General features: G+C 54.3%; 1 protein-coding gene across 1 annotated transcript in view; it reads left to right on the top strand.

Annotated features, from left to right (window-relative positions):
* Positions 1 to 760: 760 nt before the first annotated feature.
* PTPRS (protein tyrosine phosphatase, receptor type, S) overlaps positions 761 to 7,200 on the top strand; it is a 69,513-nt gene continuing 63,073 nt past the window's right edge. The window contains exons 1-2 of the mRNA XM_011943481.1: positions 761 to 902; positions 1,513 to 1,654. The gene's annotated coding sequence lies outside the window, so the exon portion shown is untranslated. The remainder of the gene's footprint in view (positions 903 to 1,512; positions 1,655 to 7,200) is intronic.

Genomic DNA, 7,200 nt, shown 5'->3' with positions numbered 1-7,200 from the left:
GGCGCCTGTAGTCCCAGCTACTCGGGAAGCTGAGGCAGGAGAGTGGCGTAAACCCGGGAGGCGGAGCTTGCAGTGAGCTGAGATACGGCCACTGCACTCCAGCCTGGGCAACAGAGCAAGAAAAAAAAAAAAAAAAAATTAAATATTAAATATTACTCCCCCTTTCTGAGCTCCTGCCTCTAGCTCAGACCACTCTCGTGGGCACTGACCCCTTGTGTCCAGCCATGTCCTGGATGCCTCCCGAGAAGCTGGAGCTCTGGGTTCGAATGTTGGCTCTGGCCTCATATCCCATGGTCACCCCCATGCTGGGTGCCTCAGTTTCCTCACGTGTCTCACCAGGGAATTAGACCAGGTTATCTTCTGGCAGGTGTTTTCAGGGCGCTCCAGGGTTTGGCTGGTCACCATGGAGGGGGGTTCAGGTGCTGAATTTAGGGACCCCACATCTCACGGGTCTCCCCTTCCATCTTTCCCAGTGGCGGTGTGTCTGAGCAGGTGTGCCCAGGTGAGGTTGTGTCCACGTGTGGGTGGGTGTGGCTGTTGCAGGTGGAAGAGGGGATACGTGGCTACCTGGGTGCCACGGCGGGGGGTGAGGTGGGAGGGCATTCATTGTCATCCTTGCTTTCCTCCCCCTCTCTCCATGGGCCACGTGGCATTTCTATGGGCAGAGGGTGGAGGGCAGGTTTTCGTGGCTCTGTGGTATCCTAGCCAGATGCCTGGACCCATCAGCTCCCCCCCTTCTTTCCGCTGTATCCCCAGAGCCCCCCAGGTTTATCAAAGAACCCAAGGACCAGATCGGTGTGTCTGGGGGTGTGGCCTCTTTCGTGTGTCAAGCCACGGGTGACCCCAAGCCACGAGTGACCTGGAACAAGAAGGGCAAGAAGGTCAACTCTCAGCGCTTTGAGGTGAGTTGGGGTGGGGAGAGGCAGCCTGGGATCAACCCCCCCCGCAAGGCAGGGCCACCGCACCTCAGCCACAGAAGACACCATGGACACATTCCCCAGGTGGAGCACAGGCATCGGTGGCCAGGCAAGTGTGGCTGTGCAGACTCCAGCTGGGGCCCTGCCCGCCTCACTTGTTCTACCAGCTCCATGCTGTGTGGCCTCAAGCAAAGCCCTGCCCTCTCTGAATCTTCTTCACAGCTCAGTGTACACAGCACCAGTGCACACAAAAGGAACTTTACAACTCTGAATACGTGTACATGATCACACACGCACATTGCCACAGTCCGCATGTCTTCACACGCCTTTGCGTGCCTGTCACATGGGCTTGCAAACATTTATCACAGTCACACGTGCACACAACACCCTGTTCTTACATGTACCCAAATCTGGTCTCTGTCTCCCAAGCATTTATACTGGACACCGGCACACATGCACATTCAGCCTCCAGCTCTTCTCCCAGTCACCCCCAGGATCATGGGGCTGACTGCCATCCCCCTACAGCCCAGCCTAGACAGGAACCTTCCTGGGAACACCAGCCTCACCCTGTCCTTTTTTCCCCTGCCCATGGCAGACGATTGAGTTTGATGAGAGTGCAGGGGCAGTGCTGAGGATCCAGCCTCTGAGGACACCGCGGGATGAAAACGTGTACGAGTGTGTGGCCCAGAACTCGGTTGGGGAGATTACAGTCCATGCCAAGCTCACTGTCCTCCGAGGTATTGGGCTCCCCAGGGTGGGCGGAGGATGAACCGGGCCCTGGGCTTTGGGGACAAGCACCTAAGGAATACATGCAAGTGAGCCCAAACCTTCCTACTTTGGTTTTTTTGGGAGGACCTTGATCTCCCTTCTTGAACCAGTAACACTCTCAGGGCCCAGAGCCTACTGGTGGGGATTTATTGTGCCTTTGCAAGAAAGGAAGGAATTGAGAGACTAGAATCATCCTAATTTATAATCTTCATCATGTGCTTCTGATGACAAGAGGGTGATCCAACTCAGATGGGTTCAAGCGAGAAAGATAATTGATGTGCAGAATTAAAATTCCGTGGAGTGGCTGGCTTCAGGTTCAGCTGGATCCAGGGACTCATTGAATTTTCTCAGAGTTCACTCTCTGTCCCGGCTTTGTTTCCTTCTGTATTGATGTTATCCTTAGTGCGAATTCCCCCACCCCCAATGAACTTGGATCCCATGCCCCTCCCTGAACTAATCACTGTGGCTCAGGAGGAACAAACACTCTGATTGGCTGGACTCCTCCCTGGAGCCAAGAGTGAGTATCATTTCGCCAAAGGAGTAAGGATAAACAGGATTGGGCATGGCAGCTCACACCTGCAATCCCAGCACTTTGGGAGGCTGAGGTGGGAGGATCACATGTGAGACCAGACTGGGCAACATAGTGAGACCCCATCTCTACAAAAAATAAAGGATGAACAAATGCTAGGTAGGCAGAAATAGCTGCCTCACTTCCCCAGACATTCACACGGGCCTGCGGGGCTGCTTGCTGGCCTTGTTCAGGTGCAATTCTTTTTTTTTATTTTTGAGACAGAGTCTTGCTTTGTTGCCCTGGCTAGAGTGCAGTGGCACTATCTCAGCTCACTGCAACCTCCACCCCCCAGGTTCAAGTAATTCTCCTGCGTCAGCCTCCCGAGTAGCTGGGATTACAGGCACGTGCCACCACACCTGGCTAATTTTTGTATTTTTAGTAGAGACGGGGTTCACCGTGTTGGCCAGGCTGGTCTCAAACTCCTGACCTCACATGATCCACCCACCTCAGCCTCCCAAAGTGCTGAGATGATAGGCATGAGTCATTGCGTGCAGCCTAAGTGCATCTCTTAACAAGTCGCAAGGGGTTTACAGGGGGCTGTCTGAATGATGCTGTTTTATAATGAGGAAGCAATTTTGTGAACAGACTCTTGTTCAGCATCATTTCAAACAGCCCCTTACAAACCTCTTGCCCAACCATTCTGTGCTGCCTTCTCCATTGCAATTTGGTTTTAGCACTGGACCCAGCCAGTGGAGCTCAAGTCCTGGCTGCCACTTGGTTGCTGTGTGACCTAGGGCAAGTTAATGAACCTCTCTGAGCTGCAGTTTTTTCATCTCTAAAGTCGGGCCGGGTGCAGGGGCTCATGCCTGTAATCCCAGCACTTTGGGAGGCCGAGGCAGGTGAATCACCTGAGGTCAGGAGTTCAAGACCAGCCTGGCTAACATGGTAAAACCCCGTCTCTACTAAAAATACAAAAATTAGCCAGGCAAGGTGACGTGCACCTGTAGTCCCAGCTATTCGGGAGGTTGAGGCAGGAGAATCGCTTGAATCCAAGAGGCAGAGGTTGTAGTGAGCTGAGATCACGCCATTGCACCCCAGCCTGGGCGACAAGAGCGAAACTCTGTCTCAAAATGAATGAATGAATAAAAATAAAATGGCTGGGCACAATGGCTCATGCCTGTAATCCCAGAACTTTGGGAGGCCAAGGTGGGTCGTGAGGTCAGGAGTTCAAGACCAGCCTGGCCAAGATGGTGAAACCCTGTCCATACTAAAAATACAAAAATTAGCTGAACGTGATTGTGGGCACCTGTAATCCCAGCTACTCAGGAAGCCAAGGCAGGGGAATAGTTTGAACCCGGGAGGTGGAGGTTGCAGTGAGCCGAGATGGCGCGACTGCACTCCAGTCTGGGTGACCAGGGCAAGACTCCGTCTTGGGGAAAAAAAAAAAAAAAAAGAAACCGGTTAATAATGGTTCTCACCACAAGGGGTAATTCTGTGAACCAGATGAGTGAGTGATACAAGGAGAGAGATTAGTACAATGCCATATTTGGTCAATTCTACTTCCCCGTTACTACGTTCATCACTGTTATGATTCTGGTTTAGTAAGATGCTTGTTACCAATTCTTCTGCAGCTCCCAAGTGGGTGGGCTACACCTGTCACCCGCAGAGACATCCAACCATGAATATGAGCCACTGCCAGCCGTTAGCTTGGAGGTGACCCCTGCATGTCACTTCCCAAGATGAGGCTATTCCAGTGTCCTCCAGGGCAGCCCAGCTGTGACCAGCTTGGAGCCCTGGGAGAGGGTATCACAGCTGCCCTAGGCGTACTTGATTTCAGACTCTGGTCCCATGAAACTGGGACTGGCATCACACGCGAGTGACCTGTAGAGTCATACAGGATCCCTCCCTCAGAAAGGCCCTGTGCATCCCAGCACTTTGGGAGGCCGAGGCAAGTAGACAACTTGAGGTCAGGATTTTGAGACCAGCCTGGCCAACATGGGGAAGCCCCAGATGTACTAAAAATACAAAAATTAGCCAGGCCTGGTGATGTGCGCCTGTCATTCCAGCTCCCGGATTCTTGGGAGGCTGAGGTAGGAGGATTGCTTGAACCCGGGAGGCGGAGGCTGCAGTGAGCTGAGATTGCGCCCCTGCACTCCAGCCTGGGTGACAGAGGGAGACTCCATCTCAAAATAAAAAAAAGAAGGGCCCCGTGCTTTTTGAAGCTCTGCTGTTGGCCACGTGCCGTGGCTCACACCTGTAATCCCAACGCTTCGGGAGGCCAAAGCAAGAGGATCACTTGAGCCCAGGAGTTTGAGACTAGCCTGGGCAACGTAGAGACCCCATACCCCGCTGTCCGAGTCTCTACAAAAAAAAATGTAAAACTTAGCCAGGTGTAGTGGTGCCTGCCTGAAGTCCCAGGTACTTAGGAGGCTGAGGCAGGAGGATCCCCTGAGCCCCGGAGGTCAAGGCTACAGGGGGCTATGATCATGCCACTGCACCCCAGTCTGAGTGACAAAGCAAGACTGTGTCTCTAAAATGGGGGCGGGGGGAGGGGGAAGAAAAGATAAAACCTCTGCTGTTGCGGTCTGGAAAGTCTTAATACTTTTCTAACAAGAGACCCCCTCATTTCATTTGCCTGAGTCCTGGAGCCCATCCCGCTGGGGGATGGAGGGAGGAGCAGGGTTGGAGTCAGCCCACTGTGGCCCGCCCTGCTCCTCCCAGCACATATTTTTGCCCTGACCTTTCCCGGGCACAGACGGAACAGCCTCCTCTTTTCCCATGCCAGCCTGCACGCTGAGCACTCAGGGTGTTCAAAGGACAAGCTGTGAAGCCATCAACTGCCCGGTCCCCAGGAGTCTGGGAAAAATGCCCCCAGCGTCCATCTACACTCTTTTTTTTTTTTTTTGAGACGGAGTTTTGCTCTTGTTGCCCAGGCTGGAGTGCAATGGCGTGATTTTGGCTCACTGCAGCCTCCACCTCCCGGGTTCAAGCGATTCTCCTATCTCAGCCTCCTGAGTAGCTGGGACTGTAGGCACCCACCAGCACGCCTGGCTTATTTTTGTATTTTTAGTATACAGGGCTTCGCCATGTTGATCAGACTGGTCTCAAACTCCTGACCTCAGGTGATCCACCTCCTTGGCCTCCCAAAGTGCTGGGATTACAGGCATGAGCCACTGTGCCCAGCCCACACTCTTTTTCTCTCTGCTCTCCAGCTGCCTGGAAGGGCCTGCTTGGGCTGGGAGCTCATCCTTCCTGCCCGGGCCCAGGGCCTCGGATACCCTGTCCCCTCCCCACCCACCTTGCCACCAGCCCTGAGCTCCAGGCACCCCCGGCCAGTCACTGGCACTTGGCGGGGGACCATCTGGACTGCCAGGGCCACTCCCTGCCTCCCTCCTCCTCTGCCATCTGATTGTGGACCCCGCACACACCTCCCGCACCGTTGTTTTAATTAAACTCCGAGGAACTGGGCACAGTGTGGTTCGCGATGTACGTTCTCGTTTAATTAGGTGTTCTCGGTAGCGTTAGGCGGCCGAGGCCTCCCCCTGCACCCTGGCTGGCTGCTGCCCACGCATGCTCACGGGGAGCCCTGCGGGGCCACATGCACACGGGAAGTGCTCACATGTGAACACGTGTGGGCGTAGCGCAAGCTTGAGCATGTACAAGCGTGAGCACACGTGCCCACGTATGAATGAAATACAGGGTTCTCGTCCTCATCAAAGCCACCCTCGTAGGCACACGGGAATGCCCACAGACCCAGCTGTGGGCACCAAAACCAACTGACTGAGGCCCAGTCATTTTGGCCCTAATCTCTGATGATGTCATCAGTAGCCAGTCAGCCCAGTTTCAAGGTCGTCCGGGTCCCTGGCCCAGGAAGGATGGACAAGAGGCCTGAACCACCTCAGACAGCATCCAACCATGCCCCCTTCAGGGCCCCGATGGGTCCAGACCTGGTTGGGTGGAGGGCTTTTGCAGCCCATCCCACTCAGCTTCTTCTGAGCTCAGCCAGGCCTGGGTTCAAATCCTTGCTACGTGCTGGCTGTATGACCTGGAATAAGTGTGGGTCTGCCTGGGCCTCCGTTTTCCCCTCTGTGAAAAAGGCTTGGAGGAGATCACAGGTTCTGTTGCCTGCACAGTGCCTGGGATGCTGTTAGTGCTCAGGGCTTTCCACTGGGCTCTCTTTTTTTTTTTTTTTTTTGAGACGGAGTCTCACTCTGTTGCCCAGGCTGGAGTGCAGTGGTGCGATCTCAGCTCACTGCAAGCTCTGCCTCCCAGGTTGACACCATTCTCCTGCCTCAGCGTCCCGAGTAGCTGGGACTATAGGCGCCTGCCACCTCGCCCAGTTAGTTTTTTATATTTTTTAGTAGAGATGAGGTTTCACCGTGTTAGCCAGGATGGTCTCGATCTCCTGACCTCGTGATCTGCCCGTCTCGGCCTCCCAAAGTGCTGGGATTACAGGCTTGAGCCACTGTGCCCGGCCCCCACTGGGGCTTTTTCCCATCAAGCAGTGACCCCTGGGCTGGAACTGCTGCTCTCTTGTTACACTGGGGAGGCGGGGATTGATTGTGGCTGCACCTCCCTGGATCCTGCCCACCTCTCCCTTGCCCCGTCTTGGCCTCCCGCCCTCCTGCTGCTTGCCTGGGGCTCCGTTTCCTCCCAAGATGGTGGCTTCCTGCCCACCTCTGTCCACAGCCACCCAGCCCTGTGCCCCATGTCCCACGGGGCTTTGCAAGCAAATACATGTGTGTTCTTTAAACAAACAGCAACATTGTCTACACCAGGAAGCAGCACACTTTTTCTTCAGAGCACCAGAAAGTAAATATTTTTGGCTCTACAGGCTGGACGGTCTCTGTCACAGCAACAACCCGAAACTCTGCCATTGTGGTGGGAAAGCTGAGAAATGAATGGGTGTGGCTGTGTGCCAATAAAACTTTATTTATTTATTTATTTGAGACGGGGTCTCGCTCTATCACCCAGGCTGGAGTGCAGTGGCGCAATCTCGGCTCG

Source organism: Colobus angolensis, unplaced genomic scaffold (assembly GCF_000951035.1).
Source record: "Colobus angolensis palliatus isolate OR3802 unplaced genomic scaffold, Cang.pa_1.0 Scaffold22, whole genome shotgun sequence".
NCBI classification, from domain to species: Eukaryota; Metazoa; Chordata; class Mammalia; order Primates; family Cercopithecidae; genus Colobus; species Colobus angolensis.
This window is presented reverse-complemented; position numbering and strand designations above follow the sequence as displayed.